The 25,826-nt window shown below is 50.7% G+C and overlaps 1 protein-coding gene across 7 annotated transcripts in view; it reads right to left on the bottom strand.

The window, feature by feature from the left end:
• The window catches only part of KAZN (kazrin, periplakin interacting protein), a 1,282,700-nt gene that overhangs the window by 97,552 nt on the left and 1,159,322 nt on the right, over positions 1-25,826 (bottom strand). The gene's annotated exons all lie outside the window — the stretch shown is intronic.

Genomic DNA, 25,826 nt, shown 5'->3' with positions numbered 1-25,826 from the left:
GGGTCCCGTACCCCTCCTCCCCCGGCTCACATTCCGGGGCAGCTGCCCTGGCCTCCTAGCTGCACACACAGGCCTCCCTCCTCAGCACCTCTGCAGGCTGCTCCCTCTGCCTGGAAGGCCCTCCTCCCTTCCCCCTCCCACCCACGTGCCTCACTTCCTCCCACCTCCTCTTTCTTCAAACATGCCTTTCTCAGCAACCTCTTCCCTGGACACCCTTCTCTGTTCTTTTTACTCTCCTTTGAACTGCCCACCAGCTAACACTATGTATTCTGTGCGTTTATTGTGGGAAATGCTTAATGAAGCAAGCGCCTCTTTCTCTCCCCTGAACGCTCCCCCATAACCTGCTGAGAATTCAATGTGGCTTGTTCCGGATTTCTAAGCCCACAGCTCATGTCATGCGTGATCATGGCCCTGCCCATCCACTGTCCGGCCTGCAGGAATCGGCACCAGCAGCCTGGAAACCAGACCCTCAGCTCAGGACCTACCCACCCTCAAGACTAGCCCAGAGACCACCCGAAGGCAGGGCTGGGCCTCGTTTGTTTCCAGGAGCCGGCATTCAGCACAGCCCTCGGCAGGTCAAGGAAAGGGCAAACACGTGGAGGCTTAAGCGGGCTGCCAGAGCCTCAGTGCTCACCATTTCCAAATATCCTAATCTGCCCCTTCCCAGGTTCTCCAGCTGAGGGATCCAGGACCAACCAGGGGAAACTCGCAGCTGTGCACAGAACAAACCAGCGATCATGAGTCAGACAGGTGGATGAGTGGGGACCTAGAACACCCACCCCTCTAGAGGGGAGGCTCTTCTGCAACTGACCTAATGGGGCCCAGTCATGGCACACCTTCCAAATTTTCAAGAAAATTCCCAACTCCGGATGATGGCTTTTCCGAGAACCAAACATCTTCTGGTTTTTCTGAGAGGCCTTCCTTGTCCCGGCCTACATAGAACAGAGCCAAATCAAAGGCTATGTCTGGCGCTCAGCTGTGGGCTTCATCTTCTGGGTGATAGTAGCTCACCTCCTGGATCACCATCTTCCAGATCTACCAGCCTCGGTGGGGTGCCCTTAGGGACTACCTCTCCTTCACCACACCCCTAGGCACACCAGGCTGGGGCCCTGCTTATTCTCCACAACAGGCTCACTAGAGCAGAGCAGCCTGTCCTGGGAGCCCCTTCTCAACCCCCTAAGACTTGTTTTCATCTCCTGTGTTCTCTGCTGACATCCCCCAATAAAGGATCCGAACTTTCAAAAAAGAAAAAAAAAAGCACAACGCCTTAAACGTCTCCCAGTGTTTCCACATTGGCAACTGATCACACATTCAACTGTGTCCATGGGCTCGGCTGGGTGCTGACTGCTGACCTGAGCGGGTGTCTGTGGAAGAGGGAGCAGGAGAAATCTGGGCCCATCCATGGCTGAAGGACCAGGCTCTGCGGACAGAGGCCTGGGCTCCCAGACTGGCCCTACCATTTGCTTGCTGTGACCTTGAGTAAGTGCCTTTTGTCACATGCGTCAAATGGGGATAACAGTTAGTAATGAATAATGAGTATCGAATGAGAGCAAAAGCTCCCCACCGCAAAAGTCTGGTTAACCATGCAGAGTGACTGCCTAACAGCCAGAGCATCTCAGGGTGGACTGGGCAGACTCTCGAGAAGGAAGCAGCACCCTAGGGCAGGAGGGTCAGGTAGGGTTAGGGTTCTGAGCAGAGGCTGCAAGACCCCTGGTGGATAGAACCCGTTTTGGAGCCTGGGCGGGGAGGTGATGGGAGGTAGGGGATGCATGGCCTGTCCTGGCCACCTGGAGAGCCTCTGCCTTGGGCATGGATGCTCATATGGTTTGGCTACGTTCTCACCCAAATCTCATCTTGAATTGTAGCTCCCATAATTCCCACGTGTTGTGTGGGAGGGATCTGGTGGGAGATAACCGAATCATGGAGGCGGTGCTCCCATACTGTTCTCAGGGTAGTAAATAAGTCTTATGAGATCTGATAGTTTTATAAGGGGAAGCCCTTTCCCTTGGCTTGCATTCTCCCTCTTGCTGCCACCATGTAAGATGTGCCTTTTGCCTTCAGCCATGATTATGCGGCCTCCCCCGCCACATGGAACTGTAAGTCCATTAAACCTCTTTTTCTTTGTAAATTACCTAGTCTCATTATGTCTTTGTCAGCAGCATGAAAACGAACTCATATAGAAACCCAGGAGCCAGGGCCTCCAATGGGAAAGGGCTGGAAAGAGCAAGGCCAGTCCGAGGAGGGACTGAAACCTGCAGAGTGTCTGTCCTAAGAGGGGCTGCAGGGAGCCCTGGGGGCTCTCTGCGGGCTTCAGGGTACTACCTGCATGTGGGGCACACTGTTCCCGCCACCACCCGGGCTCAGGACTGCCCCTGGAAGAGCTCAGAGGTCACCTGGAAGCCAGGAGGGTGGAGGGCCCAGGCTCTTGCTGCCTGCTCTCCCCAGGAGGGTATACCAGCAGGAGGGAAGTGGGAGGGGCCGGGACTGGGAGGGGGTGGTGTTTGTTTTCCAGCCTCTGAAGGGGAGTCCAGGAAATGTCCTCCTTCCTCCTAATCATTACTAAAAATAGTGGCAGGGAATGGGCTCGGAACACGGATATTCCCTAGGTTGAAGTGGGAGGGGTAAAGTGGAGGTTTCTGGAAATGCGACATCAGACTCAGGCCCCATGCCTCACACCACAAGAACTATTTTTCAAGGCTCGTGTGGGTGTGTGAGGTCGTTTGCAGGCAAGATAATGGCTAGGGCTGGGTCCTGAGAGAGGAGGAAGAGGCCGGATAGGGGCAGGGAATGGCCAGTGGACAGGGAGGCAGGACACCAGGGTGCAAAGCAGCATGCCGCATGGCCTTTGGAACTCAGGCACCCTCTCTGGGCTTTGGTGTCCTACTCAAGACTGTCCATCAGGAAGCTGCCCTGAGGGCCTGGTGATATGGGGACTGGTCTCACCCCTGCTGTGCAACAGACACAGCAGGGCCCTTGAAGGTGAGATGCCGGCAGTAGCTTTTTCCCAGAAAAGTTTACAAGAGAGGAGAGAGGGAGCAGAGAGCAGAGCTTACGAATGAGAACCCAGAGCCAGACAATCTGGGTTCAAATCCAGCTCCGCCAGTCACTAGAGTGATGTGGGGGGACCTTGGGCAAGTCACGTCATGACAGCATTTTTGCCATCGTAAAAGGAATAAAAAGAGTTCCTACCTGGGTATATGTCTGAAAGGCCTGCATCTGTGCGTTCACCTGCAGGAAAAAGTTCACAGCGGCACTATTTGTAAAAGCCCCAAACGAGAAACTTCCCCTTTATCAGGAGAATGGCTGCACCCCCTGCGGTCCCTTCACATGGTGGGATGGCTCGACTGGTGACAATGAGTGAATGATGGCCACACAGACGTGGAAGAGCCACACAGACTGACTGTTGCGCTTCTGGAGCTAGACACAGGTGAGTACATGCTGTAAACAGTACTGAGAAGAGGATGCAAGAGGGGCAGAATTGACCAGGCGTGGTGGCTCTTGCCTGTAATCCCAGCGCTTTGGAAGGCTGAGGCGGGTGGACCACTTGAGGTCAGGAGTTCAAGACACGCCTGGCCAGTATGGTGAAACCCCATCTCTACTAAAAACAGAAAAATTAGCCGGGCATGGTGGCACAAACCTGTAATCCTAGCTACTCGGGAGGCTGAGGCAGGAGAATCACTTGAACCCGGGAGGCAGAATTTGCGGTGAGCCAATATCACACCACTGCACTCCAGCCTGGACAACAAGAGCAAAACTCCATCTCAAAAGAAAAAAAACAGAGGGGCAGAATTAATCTCTGTGGCTAGAAGTCAGCAAGAACCTTTGGAGGGGGATAGTGGCTAGAAGGGGGCCCAGAAGGCCTCTGGGAAGTGAATGAGGTCCTATTCTTGATCTGGGTGCTGGTCAAACTGCGTATTCAGTTTGTAAAAATTCTCCAAGATAGAAACTTGAGAGTTGTGTATTATGTGAATATTATGTGATCCTTTAATTAAAAGCTTTTAGAAACAGCATCGACCTCAAAGCACTGGTTTTATATATGCAGTGACCTGGGAACAGTGCCTAGTGTATGGGGAGTGCGTGTGGTAACCCAGCTTGTATCACCGGGGGGGCTGTGGGTCCCCATGAGGTCAGGAGACGCCCGCCTGGGGTGGCAGCGAGGAAGGGCAACTCAGGTGTGGGCAAGGTGGGCACTGTCTGCACTGTGAGTCCTCAGGGGCCCTGGGCTGGGGAAGGAAAATGAGCTATGGGGCTGGTCCCGGGTTCAAGTCCAGCTCAGTCCTGCAAAGGCCACGACAACACTGTCCATGTGTGACTGTGGCTAGTTAAGGGGAAGGGCTTCCATGGAGGTGCCAGGCAGTGCTTGGCATAATAAAAGGCAGTGGCTTCCCCAGCACTAATAATGGCAACGGCCGTGATAACCGATGATAACCACAATGAAAGGGGCAGTTAGCATTTACTGAGTGTTTCCTACAGGGCGGGTATTATTCTGCACTTTGTATGTTTTCATTCCAGTTTTCCTCAGAGTAAACCTGAGAGAGAATGCCGTCATTCTCCCCAGTTTACAAATGAATAAACCGGCTGGGCGCAGTGGCTCATGCCTGTAATCCCAGCACTTTGGGAGGCCAAGGCAGGTGAATGACTTGAGGTCAGGAGTTCGAGACCAGTCTGGCCAACATGGTGAAACCTTGTCTCTACTAAAAATACAAAAATTAGCCGGGGGTGGTGGTAGGCGCCTGTAATCCCAACTACTAGGGAGGCTGAGGCACGGGAATTGCTTGAACCTGGGGGGCACAGGTTGCAGTGAGCTGAGATTGCACCACTGCACTCCAGCCTGGGCGACAGTGAGACTCCGTCTCAAAAAACCAAACACATGAACAAACGAAAAACCAAATGAAGAAACTGAGGCAAAGGTAGATGACACTGACCCAGCTGGTAAGAGGCAGAGCCAGGTTCAGGCTGGGTAGGTCTGGTTCTGAGTCCCCCTTCTCTTAATCATACCCAGGCAGGCAGCCCCTGTGCAGCAAGGCTGGGGTGGACGCTGGCTTGGGCATGGAATGGGGCTGCAGTGGGGAGCAGTGGAGCCTGGTGGTCCCACTCCACAAAGCCCCTGGTCACCCTAGAGGGTGCGGAGGTACATCCTGGGTCTCCTCACGGACCCAGTATGGCTGCTGAGATGAGATGAGTCTCACTCCCGCTGAGACTTGCAGCAGGTCACTAGGGAGTCAGGTCCTGTTCAGCTTCCTGCCCACCATGTGCCTTCGGGACACCCAGCAACTTCTCAGAGCCTCCATGTTGAACTCTGTGAAATGGGCACAATAACAACCCACCAACCTCATAGGAGGAAACGATATCTGAAGATGAACTTCTGAATCCACAGAGACTTCAAAGGTGTGAGGAAGCTGTCAATGGAGGGGAGGGCAGCTGCTGGGGGGCTGCAGGTGGAGCATTCAGTGTCAACCAGACACCGTGGCCCAGGACCCCAGCCATGCTCTCAGATCAACAAAATCCACAGTCATCTTTGCCTGTCTGACTCCTGTGAGACCCCCACAACTCATCCTAATTTAGTAGAGGAGGAAGTGAGTGTTGTTTTTTTCTTAAATCAACTCCCTAAAGCCTCTGCAGCAATAATCATCATTTTAATTTTTGTGATCCTGTCTTTGATTTTCCCTTCTTCCCGGGGACCCCATGATGGCTTCAGACAGAGGCATGGCTGCTGACAGAGGCGTGGCTGCCAAAAATTCACAGAGAACAATTTTCCTGTCTTCTCCCACTGACGGTCACTGCTTCTATGGTGTAACCAGAAAGTGAGAGACCCTGGCCACCACCATCCACCAGCCGGGGCCCTGGAGCTACCTGACGCCATTCCTTTAATTGAGGGGTACGAGAGGTTTATGGCAAGACTGGAAATCTGCTGTAATTAAGACCTCTATAAAATATTTAGACCGCCATGCCCAGATATATTAATGATTATATATTTAAATGTTAATGAGTGTAATTAGATGAAAGATTAGCCAAGCTTGTCACTAAGTATACATTCAGGACTGATAAACTAGTCACAGTAAAATTCTATGTTTGAGTTGATGTACACCCTTTAGACTTCTGAGACAGACTGATTTGTCTTATTGAGAAAAAAGCTTAAGTGGTGGCCCAGAAAAGTGGAGGGGGAGAAAAGGGAGTTTGCAGGCTGCGGGGAGGCCAGCGAGATCAGAGGGGAGAACCCCAAAGACTCCATGGGGTTCTTGGAAATGGCAGATCGATGAGTTAGTGTATGTGAAAATTTGCACACCTCCATGAATGGAGAACTCCCCACTAGGAGTAGCTAGCTTGTGCCCTAATGATCACATCCTAGAGGCAGGCTTATGCGAATGGTTTATAGGGGTGACATGGGGGTATCCCCCAGAATTCTAAGGCTTTTTTTTTTTTTTGAGACGGAGTTTCACTCTTGTTGTCCAGGCTGGAGTGCAATGGTGCAATCTCGGCTCACTGCAACCTCTGCCTCCTAGGTTCAAGTGATTCTCCTGCCTCAGCCTCCCATGTAGCTGAGATTACAGGCACCTGCCATCATGCCGCACTAATTTTTGTATTTTTAGTAGAGATGGGGTTACACTATGTTGGCCAGGCTGGCCTCGAACTCCTGACTTCAAGTGATCCACCCGCCTCAGCCTCCCAGACTGCTGGGATTATAGGCATGAGCCACTGTACCCAGCCCGAATTCTAAGGCTTTAAATTCAGTCATACAAAACTAAGATCACAGTATCTGCAAGACAATGAATCATCTCTTAGGTGAAGAACAAGATAAATAGGACTTAGCCACAGCTTTATTAATAGAAGGGTTTATGTTTATTCATTCAACAAAAACTTGCTGTGGGCAACTCTGTGCCAGGCACTGAGCTGCAGCTGGGGAGTCTGGGTAAACGAGACAGATAAGGTCTTCTTTTTTTTTTTTTTGAGACTGAGTCTTGCTCTATTGCCCAGGCTGGAAAGCAGTGGTGCGATCTTGACTCATTGCAACCTCTGCCTCCCAGGTTCAAGCGATTCTCATGCCTCATAGCTCATTTTCCTTCCCCAGCCCAGGGGCCCTGAGGACTCACAGTGCAGACAGTGCCCACCTTGCCCACACCTGAGTTGCCCTTCCTCGCTGCCACCCCAGGCGGGCGTCTCCTGACCTCATGGGGACCCACAGCCCCCCCGGTGATACAAGCTGGGTTACCACACGCACTCCCCACACACTAGGCACTGTTCCCAGGTCACTGCATATGTAAAACCAGTGCTTTGAGGTCGATGCTGTTTCTAAAAGCTTTTAATTAAAGGATCACATAATATTCACATAATATACAACTCTCAAGTTTCTATCTTGGAGAATTTTTACAAACTGAATACGCAGTTTGACCAGCACCCAGATCAAGAATAGGACCTCATTCACTTCCCAGAGGCCTTCTGGGCCCCCTTCTAGCCACTATCCCCCTCCAAAGGTTCTTGCTGACTTCTAGCCACAGAGATTAATTCTGCCCCTCTGTTTTTTTTCTTTTGAGATGGAGTTTTGCTCTTGTTGTCCAGGCTGGAGTGCAGTGGTGTGATATTGGCTCACCGCAAATTCTGCCTTCCGGGTTCAAGTGATTCTCCTGCCTCAGCCTCCCGAGTAGCTAGGATTACAGGTTTGTGCCACCATGCCCGGCTAATTTTTCTGTTTTTAGTAGAGATGGGGTTTCACCATACTGGCCAGGCGTGTCTTGAACTCCTGACCTCAGGTGGTCCACCCGCCTCAGCCTCCCAAAGCGCTGGGATTACAGGCATGAGCCCAGCCAGACAGATAAGGTCTTTATTCCCATGGAGAATATGTTGGAGCTGGGAAGACAGATAAGCACATGACACATGTTTAATTATTATTTAAATGCAATTATTTAAATACACAATAAGTCAGTGCTAAGAAGTAAACAAACAGGGAATTCTGGGCTGCAGGTGGCACAGTCTGGGAAGACCTCTGTGAGGCCTGAAGGAGGGAGAAGCAGCCACACATGCCAAGACAGGAAGAATGTTCCCACTGAGGGAAGGGCACGTGCAAAGGCTCTGAGGCAGCAAAGAGCTCACTACTTTCTAGAAGTGAAGGTCAGGGAGGGGCCTTGTGCAGAGGAGCCATTTTCTCTGCAGGGAAGTAGGAAGCCATGGTGTCAGTTTCCTGGGGCTACCATAACACACTGCTACGATCTGAGGGCTTAAATCAAGTGCACTCTGAAGGCCAGGTGCGGTGGCTCACGCCTGTAATCACAGCACTCTGGGAGGCCGAGCTGGGTGGATCACCTGAGGCTGGAGTTCGAGACCAGCCTAGTCAACATAGTGAAACCCTGTCTCTACTGAAAATACAAAAATGAGCTGGGCGTGGTGGTAGGCACCTGGAATCCCAGCTACCCAGGAGGCTGAGGCAGGAGAATCGCTTGAACTCAGGAGGCAGAGACTAATTTTTGTATTTTTAGCCACCACGCCCAGCTAATTTTTGTATTTTTAGTAGAGACAGGGTTTTGCCATGTTGGCCAGGCTGGACTTGAACTCCTGACCTCAGGTGACTTGCCCGCCTTGGCCTCCCAAAGTGCTGGGATTACACGCATGAACCACCTTGCCTGGCCATGAGCTTAGTTTTTAAACGAAGTTTAAAAACATTAGTTTTTATAAACTTAAAACCAGTCATTATTCAGTTCATACTGTGTGTCAGAAGTGTTCTAAAACTTTATATATTATTAATCCTTGATGTTACTCTATGAAGGAGGTGTTATAATTATTAACTATAATTATGATGTCCATTTTATAGTGGGGACAACTGAGGCACAGAGAGGTGAGGTCATGCAGCCAAGGTCCCACAGCAGAGAAGCACTGGCCTTCAGAGGCTCATTTCTTATGACCTGAGAAAACAATGTGGCCAGAGCCAGGAAGGGTGAGGGCATGGAAGGCGGGACAGATGGTCTCAGCCCCACAAGCTGAGTGCCTGACCATCCCTTTAGAATTGGTGGCAGCTTTCAGCTAACTGCCCTTCCTTCGCTCTAAGCAAGAGGTATGTGCCAAGACTCTTCCTGGGAGGAAGGCTTTCTGGACAGTGACGGATGCCAGAGTTCCATGGGTGCCAGCAAATGCTCTCCCACACAAGAAGCCCGGGGCAGGGCTCTAGGGCTCTCTTCCAGCATGCTGGAGATGCCGTGCCACGGGAGGCTCATCCAGCCGAGCCTGAAGGGTTCATCTGGGGACTGCTAGGTCTGGAGAGGGTCTGACACTGAAGGGGATAGAATTATACAAAAAACCAACAGCAGCAGCAATGACAACCACACCCAGCCTCTGTGTGGAGCACTATGTTTGAGAAAACGTTTCCCAATCTTTCTTAGAAGCACCCTTCAGGGTGGGCAGGGTGGGAACCTACAGGCTCACTTCATAGACGCAGAGACTGAGGCTCAGAAAGTAAAAGTCACTTCCTCACAAATGAATCAGAGGTCCAAATCACAGATTTCTGATTCTTAGACAAACTCTCTCCCCGCCTCCCAGAATCTTGCAGTGTGGATGGCTCTGGGGGCACTTGGGTAGAGGCGGCCTGAAGGACTCAAGACTCATTCAGAAGGATCAAAGGCAGATTTCAGCCCTTTTCTTGGAGCAGAGAGCAAACTCGGTTCTTAGTTTCTGCTCAGCCTAAGACAAAAACTCTCCTCTGGAATGAGCTCCAGTTTCATGAGGCTCCCAGCCACGTGTTTGCTTGGCCATCCTTCCTGTGTAAATGGAGAGACAAGCAAGCAAAGAATTTCCAAACTGCAGAGTAACAATTTCTCTAGCATGCCACAGGGCCTTTGTACTTCCCATCCACTGGCTGAAATGCCCCTGCCTCACCTCCCCCAATCCCACGCACATGGCTCACTCTCCTGCCTCCTTCAGGTCCTCATGCACCTCATCAGCTTTTTGGAGCTATTTGTACTATTCTCCCAGCTCTTTTTTTTTTTTTTTTTTTTTTTGAGACAGAGCCTTGCTCTGTAGCCCAGGCTGGAGTGCAGTGGCTGATTCCAGCTCACTGTAACCTCTGCCTCCCAGGCTCAAGCGATTCTCCTGCCTCAGCCTCTCAAGTAGCTAGGATTACAGGCACATGCCACCATATCCAGCTAATTTATATATATATTTTTTAGTAGAGACAGGGTTTCACCATGTTGGCCGGGCTGGTCTCAAACTCCTGACCTCAAGTATCTGCCCACTTCGGCCTTCCAAAGTGCTGGGATTACAGGCATGAGCCACTATGCCCAGCCCTGTTCTCTCATCTCTAAAACTGTCATGTTCCCAGATTCCCCCAGCACTGTTTACCTTCCATACTTAATTTTTATCTAATGCTCTTTTTTCGTCTGACATCATCTGTTTTGCATTTACCTGTTTACTGTCTAGCTTCCCCCTCCCCAACTCGAATATAAACGACACAGAGGTGAGGAGTCTGCCTATTTTGTTTCCTGCTATTCCCACAGCATTAAAATGAGGGTCTGGCATACAGAAGGTGCTAAATAAATACTTTCGGAAGCATTGAAAATGACGACCATGGAGGTGTGTACAGGTGCAGAGGCCAGAAGGCAGAGGAGGCTGCAGGAGGGAGGCCCTATTGCAAATCCATGGACACCTGCGGAAACCTGGCGTGTTTGGAAAGCCACACTCAATTCAGCATCACCTGAGCTTAGGTAAACTGAAGGTCAGGAAGAACTGTTCCAGCCGGGAAGCTGGCTGAGCCTCTGGGTGCACGTGGGGACCACACCTGGTGCCTTGGGCTGGGATGGAGTGAGCTTGACTGTTCCCATTCTTTTCTTTTCTTTTCTTTTCTTTTTGAGACAGTCTCTTTCTGTTGCCCACGCTAGAGTTCTGTGGCGTGATCTCAGCTCTCTGCAACCTCTGCCTCCTCAGTTCAAGTGATTCTCATACCTCTGCCACCTGAGTAGCTCTAACTACAGGTGTGCGCCACCACGCCTGGCTAGTTTTTGTATTTTTAGTAGAGACAGAGTTTTGCCATGTTGGCCAGGTTGGTCTCGAACTCCCAGCCTCAAGTGATCAGCCCACGTTGGCCTTCTAAAGTGCTGGGATTATAGGTGTGAGCAACCATGCTTGGCCATGTTCCCATTATTTTCTGTGCAGAGGTTTTCAAGAGGATCTACGTTCAGTGTGTGTCTTCTTATCTCCTTGATTCCTATGCTGTGCCTTGCATTAAGGGCCTGGAAGAAACTGGGGTTGTCTAGACTTAGGGCAAAAAGCCAGGGAGGAGAGCACTTCTTCCTGCAGGTGTGGGTGTCCCATCAACCCAGGGGTGAGGCACCAACTGCCCTCCAACCCCGCTCCTTGCTCACAATGGGAGACCCTTCACTGGGTCTTTTGGGACAACTTTTCCAACACTGAGGTCTGGAGTGTATGGACTGGTCCCGCAGGTCCCCATGGGAGGCAGTGGAAGTTTCTTCCAGGAGGCCCCTTTCTTTACTAGCAAGAAACTGGAGCAGGTGGTAGGAAGAACTTTCTGCACCTGGCCACCTAGGTTCAAGTCTTGGCTCCTCTGCTCACTAGCTGGGTGGCTTTGGGAGAGTGTCTTTTTTTTTGAGATGGAGTTTTGCTTTGTCGTCCAGGCTGGAGTGCAGTGGCGCCATCTTGGCTCACTGCAACCTCCACTTCCCGAGTTTAAGCGATTCTCCTGCCTCAGCCTCCCGAGTGGCTGAGATTATGGGCACCTGCCACCAAACCTAGCTAATTTTTATGTTGTTAGTAGAGACGGGTTTCACCATGTTGGCCAGGCTGGTCTCAAATGCCCAACCTCAAGTGATCTGCCCTCCTCAGCCTCCCAAAGTGCTGGGATTATAGGCGTGAGCCACTGTGCCCAGCCAGGAGAGTGTCTTAATTTCTCCTACTTAGCAGACTGCTCCGCCTGCAAGGCACCTGTAACAGTGCTCACAGTGTTAGCTGCCATTATTATCAGCAGCGGCTAAGCACGGATGCAGTCTGAGGCTGGGGATGTACAGCAAGGCTCTTCCCCCTTCAGGCAGCCCTAGGGGTGCTGGGAGGAGCAAACTCGTTCACACAGAGGAAGGCAGCTTGCAGGCTCTGGACTGGCCGTGTCCACCACCCACCTTCCCACTCCTCCTTCCTCTTTCCGGACCTAAAGATGCTAAGTAGTGCCCCTAAAGATGCACTGAGTGCCCAGTGTTGGCTACACGAGTACACAAGAATCCTTGCTCTCGAAGGATTTATGGCAAGGTCAGAAAGAAGGGTCTAAATACAAATGGATGAGAGGAAAGTCTATGTTTTTGTTCATTCTCTCATTCATTCACGTAAACTTTATTACCGGCTTTAAGCATGGTGACTTGGCACCCTGCTAACACAGAAACAAAGACACCAAAAGCCTTTAGCAAAAATCAGTGCAATAAGTAGACAATACAGGCCATGAGAATATGAGTATTTGGGGTTGGGGGTGGGGGAGTCAGAGAGCATAAGCTGGCCGGATCCCTGGGAAGACCTCTGGGAAGAGCGCCTCTCCCACATTTCTGAGAAATGGGCAAAAGTGTAAACAACCACGTCTCAAGGCTGCATGTTCTGGTGGCTGGCATTCTGTGCCCTCAGAGCTGGGATCTTGTCAGCCCCCTGGATATTTCAGAAGCAAAAGAGGGGACAGCCGATTCAATCCAGCCAGGAGCCGTGGGATCTAGAAGTAACATGAGCAGATGATCACTTTACCTCTGCCCTTGCTTCTGGTCACAGCACCTGGGATCTTACTCTAACCCGCTACCTAAGAAGGGCAGCTCACAGCCTCTGGGGCTCAGTCTTCTCATCAGCAAAGCGGGAATCAAACTCTGATCTGCCTCCAAAGACTGAACCAGTGGGTGTACTCTGTTTATTAACACGTTAATATCAACATTTGCTGACACCCTTGGCTATCTTGGAGAACTCGTCATTTGGGTTATCTGAGTTTTGTAAATCGTTAAGCCTACTGAAGCATGAAACTCAATAAATATATTGCTTGAATCATTTCCAGATGATGGAAGCTTTTAAAATTAGTGACCAAAGTGGAGACGCTAACTTATTATTCTGACTGGTAAATAAAGGGAGAAAAGTGAATTACCCAGCTTTCTTTTTTGAACTCTACCAGTGGGTAAACCTACAGTAGATGATGGGAAGTCTGTTTACGGAAGGGTCTAGCTACTCCATGAAAAGAGCTTCATGGGAGAAGAGAACACTGCCACTCTGCTACTTCTGCGGTATGTCTGGATTCTGGTGTTGCAGGTCCTGGGCTGTCAATATCACAAAAGCAAGACGACCAGATGGCATGTGCCTCTGGAGAGGAGGACCCAATATCTTCTTTGAAGGAGTCTTGCAAAAAAAAAAAAAAAAAAAAAAGAATCAGTAAAGAAATGAGTCTGAATCTGATCAAGCCTTTAGACAAACTATCAATGTACAGGAAACTCAAAGGACGGAGGAACCTGTTAAGGACACCATGGAGATGCAATTAGCAAACTCCAGACCCTGGAAAACTCACCAGACAAACAACATGTTTCCTTCAACAAATAATTAGCAAGGATAACAGAAAAGAAAGGAAGAAGAGCCTCTAGATAAAACAGACTTAAAAAGACATTAAGACTAATCACACTGGGTGGATATTTGGATCCTGATTCCAACAAAGTCTAAAACATATGAATTTATGAGTCAATAGGAAATTTGAATAATAACAGTATCTGATCATTTTGTTCAAGTGAGACCATAGTTTGGAGGTTATATTTCTTAATAGGTTATGTTTCTTTGATAGGTCTATATTGAAATATTTGTAGATGACATGCTGCAGCTGGGATTTGCTTCAAAATAGTAGTATGGGGAGGAAGAAGTGGAGGGTGAGACAGAACTGGCCATGGGCTGATCAATGTTTGGAGTCAGGTAATAACTGGGATGCCTTTCATTATTCTACTCACTTCTGTATATAACAGACATTTTTCCTAATAGAAAGTGCCACCAGCCAGGCACAGTGGCTCACACTTGTAATCCCAGCACTTTGGGAAGCCGAGGTGGGTAGATCATGAGGTCAGGAGTTCAAGACCAGCCTGGCCAAGACGGTGAAACCCATCTCTACTAAAAATTACTAAAGAATTAGCCAAGCACGATGGCAGGTGCCTATAATCCCAGCTACTCAGGAGGCTGAGGCAGGAGAATCACTTGAACCCGGGAGGTGTAGGCTGCAGTGAGTCAAGATCACTCCAGCCTGGCGACAGAGCAAGATTCCGTCTCAAAAAAAAAAAAATACCACCAAGGCTAGCAGAAGATATTTTATGTCTCTGCCCAGTGGTCCAAATTGTGGAGCTTGAGTGTTGGCGGGTTCTGTAGTCTTGTCCTCACGCTCTTCCTTCCTATGGAGCTGACAGCTCTCCTGTCTGCATCGGTGCTCAAAGCAGCCTCTTCCAACACATCTCTCAACTGCTGTGGGCTTAGCAAGAGGACCCGGCACAAGTTACCCCAGCCCGAGCAAGGGGAGCCATGTGTGCAAAGGTGCTCAGTGTTGTGACTCTGGGTCTGCCTGTTCCCAGGCCACCCTCCTGTCCTTCCTTGTCCTCAACATGCTCTGGGAGCTGCAATGGCACATGCCTGCATTCTCAACAAGCACACTGTCACACAGTGCCCTCCCTCTCTTCTACAGGGATTCTGGTTGCGGGATGGGAACGGGACTGGTGCTTCTGTAAACAGGCACAGTCTCTTTGCACATTATCCTAGGCTGTAGCACTGTGTGTGCTTTAAAAATCTTCCTGCCAGCCAGGTGAGGTGGCTCACACCTGTAATCCCAGCTCTTCAGGAGGCTGAGATGGGCGGATCACGAGGTCAGAAGTTCGAGACCAGCCTGACCAACATGCTGCAAACCAGTTTCTACTAAAAATACAAAATTAGCCAGGCGTGGCACACACCTGTAATCCCAGCTACTCAGGAGGCTGAGGCAGGAGACTCGCTTGAACCCGGGAGTCGTAGGTTGTGGTAAGCTGAGATCATGCCACTCTAGCCTGGGCAACAGAGTTAGACTCCATCTCAAAAATAAATAAATGAATAAAAATTAAAAGTAAAATAAATAAATAATAAAAATCTTCCTGCCTTTGCAGACCATGCTCAGGGTGCCACCTGGCGTGTCAGTGCCCGGGGCATAGGCTGTCTGAATTTCCTGCTGCCCCTGGGCCCCTGGGTAGGGCTAGCTAAGGCTGGAGGGAAGGGGGCTGCTGGCTTACCCCAGGGGGCAGGCTCATGTGCAAAACTGCCAACTCAGCACACAGGCTTTATTTACTTCTGCAAGAAAGAAAAGTATTTGACCTCTTAAGGAAACAAAAGTGAAGAATTTCCTGCCTGATTGTCCAGGGGGGAATAACAGGAACTGAGTTACTTACCGCCCAAACACACAGCACTAAGTGACGAGGATGAAGGAGAGGGCTTGAGGACTGTGGCGGGCAGGGGAATGGGACCTCAGCCTTGCTGCTCCTGTTGTGACTTTGCTGCCCCTGCCCGGGGCTCCTGGGCCCACAAGGACCATTGAGAAACCTGGGCTGGCTCTCAGGATAATAACAGTGCCTTACATAGACCTTGAACTTGGAAGGCATATGGGACAAGCTAGAACGAGCCTTAGACTTAGAGCCACATGCCAGGGCTAGAGGGCCTATGGAACCCTGCGCAGGTCACATAACCTCTGGCCTTTGACCCTGCCTGTTCCAAAGGGGTTTAAAGGGTCAGATGAAACAACCTCTGAAGAGCTCTGCAAACATGAAGTGCTCTGCAAACCTGGCTATCCCTATGATATTCCTATGATAGCTATCTCACTGACCTCACACATCCTAGTGAGTACCAGTGTTCCCATCTGATGAATGGGAAAGTAAGGCTCGGAGGGGTTAAATGACTAGCCTCGGTTAGCCTGCCAGTGGGCAGCAAGGCCTCCTGCTCTCAGGCTTGCCTGATACCCGCAGAGTAAGCAGGACCCACTGTCACCCCTGCCACCTCAGGCCACTCATTTGCTGGGGAAAACACTCTCCTTCATGACTCTGGCAGCCTAGACTTCAGACACAGCCGGGGCCTGGACTCCGAAGTGGTGCCATCTGGATGGGTGAGGTGTGGCTCAAGCGCTGGGGTCACGGCTGAGCTTCCAAGGGAGGCAGCTACCCACTTCCAGAGGCCATGAGTTTAAGACAAACAAGGCCTCCAGGAGCCTCAGCAGGCCTCATGGGCAAAAGAGTTATTTTATTTAAAAGGGAAGGAAGAAGGAGGTGACTTCTCTGCTCTAGAACTTGGCAAGAGACTCCGCAGCTGACCAGTCTCGCTTGCAGGGGCCGCCTTGGTGCCAAGGCTGGGTGACAGCACGGCTCCCTTCCTGTGCTCATGGGGCTCAAGCCTTTTGCACATGGCAGATGCGATGAACTGATAACTCTCTCAGGAAAAAACTCCTTATGCAAATGAAAGCCGAGAAGTCAAAGGGCGGTGGCAATCAGGTTTGTTAGCAAGCATGCACATGCTGGAAATGAGAGCGCTGTGACCAGTCTCCTCCACTGTGGAATTATCCACTTTGCAGGGCCTGCTAAACATCTGTAATGAAGGCAGGCAGGTGAGTTACCTGCCTATCAGAGCAGAAACCAGAAAGGGAAGGAAGGGGAGGGCTCCCACTACCCAAGGGGTCAGCTGGCCAAGTCCACCTTGCGTCCCGCCAGGGCTCTGCCTGATTCCGCCACCTGGGACCTCCTCCTGCTCCCTGGGTCCAGACGTGGCCAGCCTGGGCAAGAGAGAGGCCCGAGAGAGCCCTGGGCTCAAAGCACTCCCTACCCCTCTCCCAGCCTAGTGCAGAGAGCCAAACTGGGGGCCATGATGTCTGCATCTCAAAAGGCTGTTGCAACATTACATTCCTAGCTCATAAAAAAACCCCGCCAGATTTGGAGTGCCCGTTCTGGGTTCAAATCCTGCCTCTGCAGCACACTGTCGATAAATGGGGATAATCATATTCGTAACACTCCAGCCCCTTACCCAGTGCTCTGGTTCCTGAGGCCTGCCCAGCCTCCCAACCTGCTAGCTCTCAGAGTTGTTACCAGAGGTTACATGAGTGTCTGTCTGCTTCCTAGCACGGGCTGGGCCCTTGGAAGGCACTGATAAATACAGCTGTGATTTTCCTTTTGACAGAGTTTCACTCTTGTTGCCCAGGCTGGAGTGCAATGGTGTGATCTCTGTTCACTGCAACCTCTGCCTCCTGGGTTCAAGCGATTCTCCTGCCTCAGCCTCCAGAGTAGCTGGGATTATGGACCCCCACCACCACACCCAGCTAATTTTTTTTTTTTTTTTGTATTTTTAGTAGAGATGGGGTTTCACTATGTTGGCCAGGCTGGTTTTGAACTCCTGACCTCAGGTGATCCACCTGCCTTGGCCTCCCAAAGTTCGGGGATTACAGGCGTGAGCCACTGATAGCTGTGATTGTTATTAAGAGTATCATCATTCCTTCTCTGGAAGTTTCTAAAATGGCAATCCCTGGCACATCTCACCTTCTTCCTGGCTTCATTTTTCTCCTTAGTACTAAGCACCAACTACCAGATCGTACATTTTGCTTATTTCTCTGGTTTATTATCTGTTTTGTCAAATGCTATATCCCCAGCACCTAGGACAGTGCCTGGAACATAGTAGGTACTCCGTAAATATCTGTGGCATGAATGAGTGATTGATGATCACTGCCCCACCCACCTGCTTCCGCTCTGACACCTGGGGATCAGCCCTGTGGATGGGATAAAATACGACGAGGGAAAAGATAGGAGAAAGATCCTGCCCTTTCTGGCTTGCTGTCGGGAGGGACCTGCCCAGCCCGGGCTTTCCCTGCTCCCATCCAGTCCAATCCAATTAGAACTTCGCCAGCTGTTGCTGCATGCAAGGGACCAAACCTCTGCAGGTGTGAGCGGGTTCCTCTCTTCCCTAAGCCTAGCAAAGATTCAGCTGAAACATCCCCTGGCCCAGAGGCCTGGGTCATCTGCCTCCAGACTTATTCCTGGCCATGAGAATCCTCCTTTGCTGAAACAAGATACTGGATGCAAAACTGTTTTGTAAATGCTACGGCCTCAGCCTTTGGTTTTTATCCATGAAGGGTTTGCTGGTGCCCCTTGGCTGGCCCGTGAGTGGGTTTGGCAGAGCACCCCAGAATCCTGAGTCTCATGGCAGTGGGAACTGTCTCCGACATAGCTCAAAGTCCCAGGGCTCAAGGTGCAGACTCAGCTGAGTTCTGATCTTCAAGTTTCCAGCCATCCTAAGAGCTGCTTGAACATCTGCCAGGGACCAGTGTCGTGGTAAAGCACAGGGGAAACAAAACTGTAAGTGCCACTGGAGCCCGCTGAGATTTCTGTCCCGTCACCCAGGAAACAATACCGGACGCTTCTGTTTCCTTGCTGCTGGGGTGCCAACACCAATGCCCTTTAGGTTACATTTTTTTTTTTTTGAGACGGAGTTTTGCTCTTGTTACCCAGGCTGGAGTGCAATGGCACGATCTCGGCTCACCGCAACCTCCGCCTCCTGGGTTGAGGCAATTCTCCTGCCTCAGCCTCCTGAGTAGCTGGGATTACAGGCACGTGACACCATGCCCAGCCAATTTTTTGTATTTTTAGTAGAGACAGGGTTTCACCATGTTGACTAGGATGGTCTCGATCTCTTGACCTTGTGATCCACCTGCCTTGGCCTCCCAAAGTGCTGGAATTACAGGCGTGAGCCACCGCGCCCGGCCCTTTTTTTTTTTTTGTTATGAAATGAAGTTGTCTTGCTCTGTCACACAGGCTGGAGTGCAGTGGCGCAATCTTACCTCCCTGAAACCTCCGACTCCTGGGTTCAAGTGATCCTCCTGCCTCAGCCTCCCAAGAAGCTCAGATTGCAAGCGTGTGCTGCCATGTCTATTTTTTATTTATTTTATTTATTTACTTTTATTTTTATTTTTTTGAGACAGAGTTTTGCTCTTGTTACCCAGGCTGGAGTACAATGGTGCGATGCCGGCTCACCGCAACCTCCACCTCCTGGGTTCAGGCAATTCTCCTGCTCAGCCTCCTGAGCAGCTGGGATTACAGGCATGCGCCACCATGCCCAGCCAATTTTTTGTATTTTTAGTAGAGATGGGGTTTCACCATGTGGGCCAGGCTGGTCTTGCACCCCTGACCTCAAGTGATCCACCTCCCTTGGCCTCCCAATGTACTCAAAATCCCCTTTTATAGGGATTATAGGCATGAGCCACCACACCTGGCCCCCATTAAGTTAAAATTTAAACTCAGAAAAAAAACAGGAAAGGATGGGCACAATTCTGGCTAACCTAGAGCCCGGGGAAAATGGGACAGAGTCAGCGGGGGTGGTCTTGGGATAAGGGGGTGTGGAGTAGGGGGCACACAGCAGCGACAGATGGCACCTGCCTGGTGACTGTCTTGCAAACACTGGCATGTGGTCCGTAATGAGTCAGACTGGACTCCTAGGGGCTGGGTCCATGCCCAGTAACCTGCAAAGGCAGAATCTGTGGAATGGATTAAAAACATGTCTTTTCCAAATAAAACCAGGGATGGTTTTAAGCAATCAAAGTGCCTCTGTAAAATATGTGGCAGGTGCCTGAGACCCTCGTGCGTTTTGGGGTAAGGGTTGGCCATGCTGCCCCTCATTCCCAGGCTGGGCTTGGTTTGCATAGTATCTTCCCCAACAGATATGTGGCTGTGAGGCCTCAAAATAGTGACCTGGGCATATTTACCTCTGTATCACCAGCTCCAAAGAATAGTCACCTTTACTGATGGCAATCATAAGAAGTGGATTCTCAAGTGCCTGGCTCATGCCCAGCATTGAGTGTGATTTAAGTGCCAAGATTCAACTAATCCTCGCAATCATGCCAGGTGGTGGGTACTGTTATTACACCCATTTTACAGATGAGGAAACTGAGGCATGAGATCTATTAATAAGTGACTTGCTCACACGGTCAATGAGTGCTTCAGGCAGGATCTGACCCCCCCGTCTAATGCTAAGGATGGAGCAAGATCCCATAACAAAAGGCAGGGCCAGAAGCACCTCCGACCCCAGACTTAGTTTTCCAGAGGCTGACTTCGATGAAACACCATCTCATCTCCTTGAAGACGGCAGACAAAATGACCAAACTCCTGCAAAGTGCCTGGCCCTGTGCCAGGGGATTTACACACATCTCTAATTTGATTCTCAAAACACACTGAAAAAGTAAACTCTAATGTTTCCACTGCACAAGTGAGGCAACTCAGGTTCTGAGAGGTCAGGTCACTTGTCCAAGATGGTAACAGCTAGAAAGTAGCAAAGCTGAGAGCCACACCCGTGGACTCTGGAGTATTCCTTCTCCACCTTCTTTCACTCTGCCACAATATTTGCACCGTACCAGTGTCTTCTGCGCAGTGAGTGTCCTCGGATCTAGGAAGCTGGCTGGTATAAGAGGCACCAAGAGGCCAGGTGCGGTGGCTCACACCTGTAATCCCAGCACTTTGGGAGGCTGAGGTGGGTGGATCATGAGGTCAGGAGATGAAGACCATCCTGGCCAACATGGTGAAACTCCATCTCTACTAAAAATACAAAAAATTAGCTGGGCGTGGTGACATGCGCCTGTAGTCCCAGCTACTCAGGAGGGTGAGGCAGGAGAATCACTTGAATCTGGGAGGCGGACGTTGCAGTGAGCGGAGATCGTGCCACGGCACTCCAGCCTGGGTGACAGAGCGAGATGTACCAATAATTTAGGGGCCACCAAGGAAGGAAGAACACTGCCAACTAACTGTGACGGGGAAACGCACTGGTTTCAGACCTGCTACAATGCAAAAAGTGCACCTTTTAGAGTTTGTGAAATACAGGATGTGCTCATCTGGACAGCACTGTGAGGCTGGCCGGTCTGATAGCATCATCCTCACCCTGATCATGCACATGAGGCTCCAGGTTTGTTCACCTGGCTTTGTCTCTGACCTAGGTATACCTAGCACCTTCCACAGAGCCTAGAACACAAGACACTCAGAGGAAATATCCTTTAAGGCCAGGAGAAGGAAGCAGCAAAGGAGGACTGGCTTTATGCTTCCCCCAGCAGGGGCCAGGACCTATGCAGCCTGCAGCCACTGCAGCTGAACAGGTATGTGTATGTGGGCAGGGGACACTGTGAGTGACACCTGGGGGCAGAGGCTGAACCCAGGTCCCTACCTAAGGGAGTGGTACAGCAGGCAGGTGTATTTTACAGCACACCTGGGGAAGAGTATCCCAGTGCAGGGGGATGGGAGTAAAAGGTTGCATGGTGATCCCGAGCTGAGACAGCAGGAAAGGGTAAGCTGATGACCCGAAGGCAATGCCTGTCCCCCACCCCTTCTTCCCAGCTCTCTTTCATGCTAGAATGTGAACATAAAGGGCACTGCTTGAAAAACAATCACACAGGGTGCTGTCTCAGGGGATGGGGCCCTCACTTGGCCGCCCCATTGGACAAAATAGATTTTTTTTGGTTTTGTTGGTTGACCTCTGCTTTATTTTTAAAAACAGCTTTACTGAGATATCATTGGTATGGGAGAACCTGCCCGTAATTTGAAATGCACAATGAGCTAAGAAGCTTTGACGTATGCAGACACCCTAACACCATCACCATAATCAAGATAATGAATCTATTCATGGCCCCCAAAGGGATGAGTGGATTATGACCCACACCCCCAAATGCAAGTTATCAGAGCTGCTGTCAGCTGGAGCAACAGAGATGAAAAGAGCTAACCAGTGCCTACCAGACCCACACGCTTCATTTTGCATTTTACGTGCATTATCCCACCTGGAAAGCTCTGGGGGTGGGGGCGGATGCTCACATTTTCGACGTTATCCCGAAGGCAGAAGGCTGCGAGGCTAATGAGTGCCACGTAACCCAAGTCCAAATTCCAGCTCTGCCCCATCCCAGCCATGGGGCCTTGGTTTCCTTTCTTTACCTGTATGTGCCCTTCTGTCACATGGGGATAAAAGAACACCCTCAATTGTGTGCGTGCGTGTGTGTGTGTGTGTGTGTGTGTGTGCGTGTGTGTTTATTTTTAGAGGCAGAGTCTCCATCTGTCACTCAGTGGTTCCATCTTGGCTCACTGCAACCTCTGCCTCCCAGGTTCAAGCAATTCTGTGCCTCAGCCACCCAAGTAGCTGGGATTACAGGTGCCTGCCACCACACCTGGCTAATTTTTGTATTTTTAGTAGAGACAAGGTTTCACTATCTTGGCCAGGCTGGTCTCGAACTCCTGATCTCACGTGATCTTACAGGCGTAAGCCACCGTGCCCGGCCATGTGTGTGTGTTTTTGGTGAGGATTAAAATATTTAATATCCATCTAGGGGACTCAGGACAGTACTTGGCATGATAATGATGATGGCAATGGTACTGATTTTCCTGAATGGGGAAACTACGTGACTCACCCAAGGTCATTCAGAGAGTCAACTGGCCAAGCTAGGCTTAGAACTCGGGCAATCTGATTCTAAGTTGGTGCTGCTAACCCCAATGCTGTGCTCTCTATGGGCGCAACACAGCTATATGTCCTCACCTCTGGGGCTGCAGACCCAATGACTCTTGGCCCAATCAAGCAGTCAACGGTGTCAGCTGGCTGTACCCCCGAGATTCTCTCTGTAATCTCAACCAGTTGCTCCTGTTCTGATTCCCCGTTGACATTCTGTGTTCTCCACAGGAGTATCTGTGCATTTTGGCTGGGGCTACCCTTGGCTGGGAGAAAAAACAACCCCTACTATGACTGTCGAATAAATAAGATTTAGGCTTTGTGGGGCCAGGTAGGACATGGCCAGAAGAATCCACTTCCCATCCTAAGTCACCCACCCGTGGAACAGAGAGTGATCCTCACAAACCTCCTGAACAATAATCACCGTTGTGGGAACATGCTGCCTCTGGCCGAGGTGGACCCTACAGCCTGGAGCACTCCAGCAGCTGAAGGAGGCGTGTGCCCAAGCTCAGGATGGAGAGAAGTTGGCCCAGCTGACAAAACAAGGCTGGCTGCATTCATGGAGCAGTGCCCCGGGCCAGGCTCGGTGCAAAGTGCTCTGTGTGCACTGCTCACAGTCCAGGGAGTAGGGGCTGCTGCTCTTCCCATTTTTTTTTTTTTCTTGTTGACCTGTTTATTGTTTTTTTTTTTTAAATTGCATTTTAGGTTTTGGGGTACATGTGCAGAACATGCAAGATAGTTGCATAGGTACACACGTGGCAGTGTGATTTGCTGCCTTCCTCCCCCCTTCACCAACTCTTCCCTTTTAAGGATGAGGAAACTAAGGCCTGGAGGCACCAGCAATGTTGCAAAACTTTTTTTTTTTTGAGACAGACTCTCACTCTGTTACCAGGCTGGAGTGCAGTGGCGTGATCTTGGCTCACTGCAACCTCTGCCTCCCGGGTTCAAGTGATTCTACTGCCTCAGCCTGCCGAGTAGCTGGGGCTGTAGGCGTGCACCACCACGCCCTGCTAATTTTTGTATTTTTAGCAGAGATGGGGTTTCATGTTAGTCAGGATGGTCTCGATCTCTTAACCTTGTGATCCGCCTGTCTTGGCCTCCCCAAGTGCTCAGATTATAGGCATGAGCCAATGTGCCCGGCCTTTTTCCTTGAGACAGAGTCTCACTCTGCTGCCCAGGCTAGAGTGTAGTGGTGTGATCTGGGCTCACTGCAACCTCCCTCTTCCAGGTTCGGGAGATTCTTGCGCCTCGGCCTTCCAAGTAGCTGGGATTACAGCTGTGTGCCACCATGTCTAGCTAATTTTTTTTTTTGGGTCTTTTTAGAAGAGACAGGGTTTCACCATGTTGGCCAGGTCTTGAACTCCTGACTTCAAATAATCTGCCCACCTCAGCCTCCCAAAGTGCTGGAATTACAGGCGTGAGCCACTGTGCCCAGCCACGTTGTGGAACTTTACCTGCAGCTGCACTACCACCTTCGCTGGGTTTGGGGAAGCTGGAATTTTTATTTTATTTTAGTTTTTAGAGACAAGGTCTCCATCTGTCACCCAGGCTGGAGTACAGTGCCACCACCATGGCTCACTGCAGTCTTGAACTCCTGGGCTCCAGCGATCCTCCTGCCTCGGTCTCCTAAGTAGCTGGGATCATAGGTGGACACTAGACACTACCACACCTGGGTAATTAAAAACTTTTTTTTAGAGATGTGGTCTTGCTATGTTTCCTGGGCTCAAGTGATTCTCCTGCAATGGCTTCCCAAAGTGTTGGGATTACAGGTGTGAGCTACTGCACCCGGCCAGAGCTGGAGTTTGAATCTAGGTTTCCTAATGTTGACCCAAACATACAAGCAGTGTGCCAGGCACACCCCACCTTTCCCTGCCTTTTTCTGCAGAGAAGCAAACAGTATAGATGACTGAGTATATCTTTGCTTCCTCCATGCCAGGGGCTGGGCTAGGTCCCTTCTATCCTCAAACATCTTCCCAATAATTCTAGGAGGAATGAACCTTGCTTTCCAGAGGGGTTACTAGAGGCTCAGAGGGGTACGTGGACGGGCAGGATTTGGCCACAGGTTGGAGCGGTCTCTCACAACACCCTCTGCACCCCCTGAGGTGCCCCCACAGCTCTACCTTGAATGAGGCGCTCCAAGGAGGGATGGGGCACTGGGTTGTACGTTAGAATCCTGTGGCTGCTATAACAAATTACCACCAATTCGTGGCTTGAAACAAAACTGATTTATTATTTTATACTTTTAAGGATCAGAAGGCCAAATACGGTTTCAATGGGCCAAAATCCAGGTGTTGGCAGGTCCAGGATCCCACCGGAGGCTGTAAGGGAGGATTCGTTTCCTTGCCTTTTCCAGCCTTTAGAGGCCGCCTGCATCCCGTGGCTGGTGGCCCCGTCCTCCAGCCTCAAAGTCAATAACGCGGTACCTTCGACTCTCTCTGAAAACTATGACCTCTTTCCAGCATTCGCTTCTCCTTCCCTCTCTCTGACCTGCTGGCCTCCCTCTATAAGCACCCTGTGATTACCCTGGGTGCCCCCACATCATCCAGATCCTCTCCCCATCTCAAGAGCCTCAGCAAAGTCCCTTTCAGCATATAAAGTAATATATCCACAGGTTCCACAGATTATAACATGGGCATCTTGGCGGGGGTGGGCATTATTCAGCCAACCACAGGCTGACCCCATTGTGCCCACCCCACCAGCCCCTGCTCTGGGGTCAAGACCAGCAAGCAGGAAGAAGTAAAGCCGGACAGGGCAGACTGAGGGTGCCCTGCCTTCAACTGGAGCAAAGGTGTGGAGCTGGGGAGGCCCAGGGCAGAGTGCCCGCTGCCTCCGGGTCCAGGCCTGGCCTGGGGTTACATCAATAGGCGTGTTCCTCGAAGAGCAGAATTACTTTTCAAGTTCTAAAAATTCCATGCTGTTGCTAAATAAACGCTGGGGTTCTTGTGAAATAAAGCAGCATCATGAAAGGCCTGGCAAGGGGTGCCTGGAGATTCTGATCGGAAGCAGATCAGGGCAGCTCCCTCCGAGGCAGCAGCAGCCAAAGCCCTTCCCAAAGTCCTCATGGAACTCAAGGCCAAGGTCAGGCTCTGGGTAAGTGCCAGTGCCTGGGGCTGAAGGTGCTGGGTAGGAGGAAGCAAGGGAGAAAAGGAGTGAAGAAGCATTGTGAGCGCCTTGGAGGAGGGGCCTCCCATGCCACCCTGGCTTTATCCTCCAGAAAACCCTGCAAAGGAAGCGTCAGCATGGCCATCATCTCACGGGAAAGTGAAGGCTTAGGGAGGCGAAATCACTGGCCTAGAGTCACATAGCAGTAAGACCTGGGATTCCAACCAATCCACCCGACTCTGAGACCAGTGCCCTTTCTACTTTACCACATGAACTGCAACCAGGCT

This window comes from Callithrix jacchus, chromosome 7 (assembly GCF_049354715.1).
Source record: "Callithrix jacchus isolate 240 chromosome 7, calJac240_pri, whole genome shotgun sequence".
Lineage (NCBI taxonomy): Eukaryota > Metazoa > Chordata > Mammalia > Primates > Cebidae > Callithrix > Callithrix jacchus.
The sequence above is the reverse complement of the archived record's forward strand: the minus strand, read 5'-3'. Positions and strand labels throughout refer to the sequence as shown.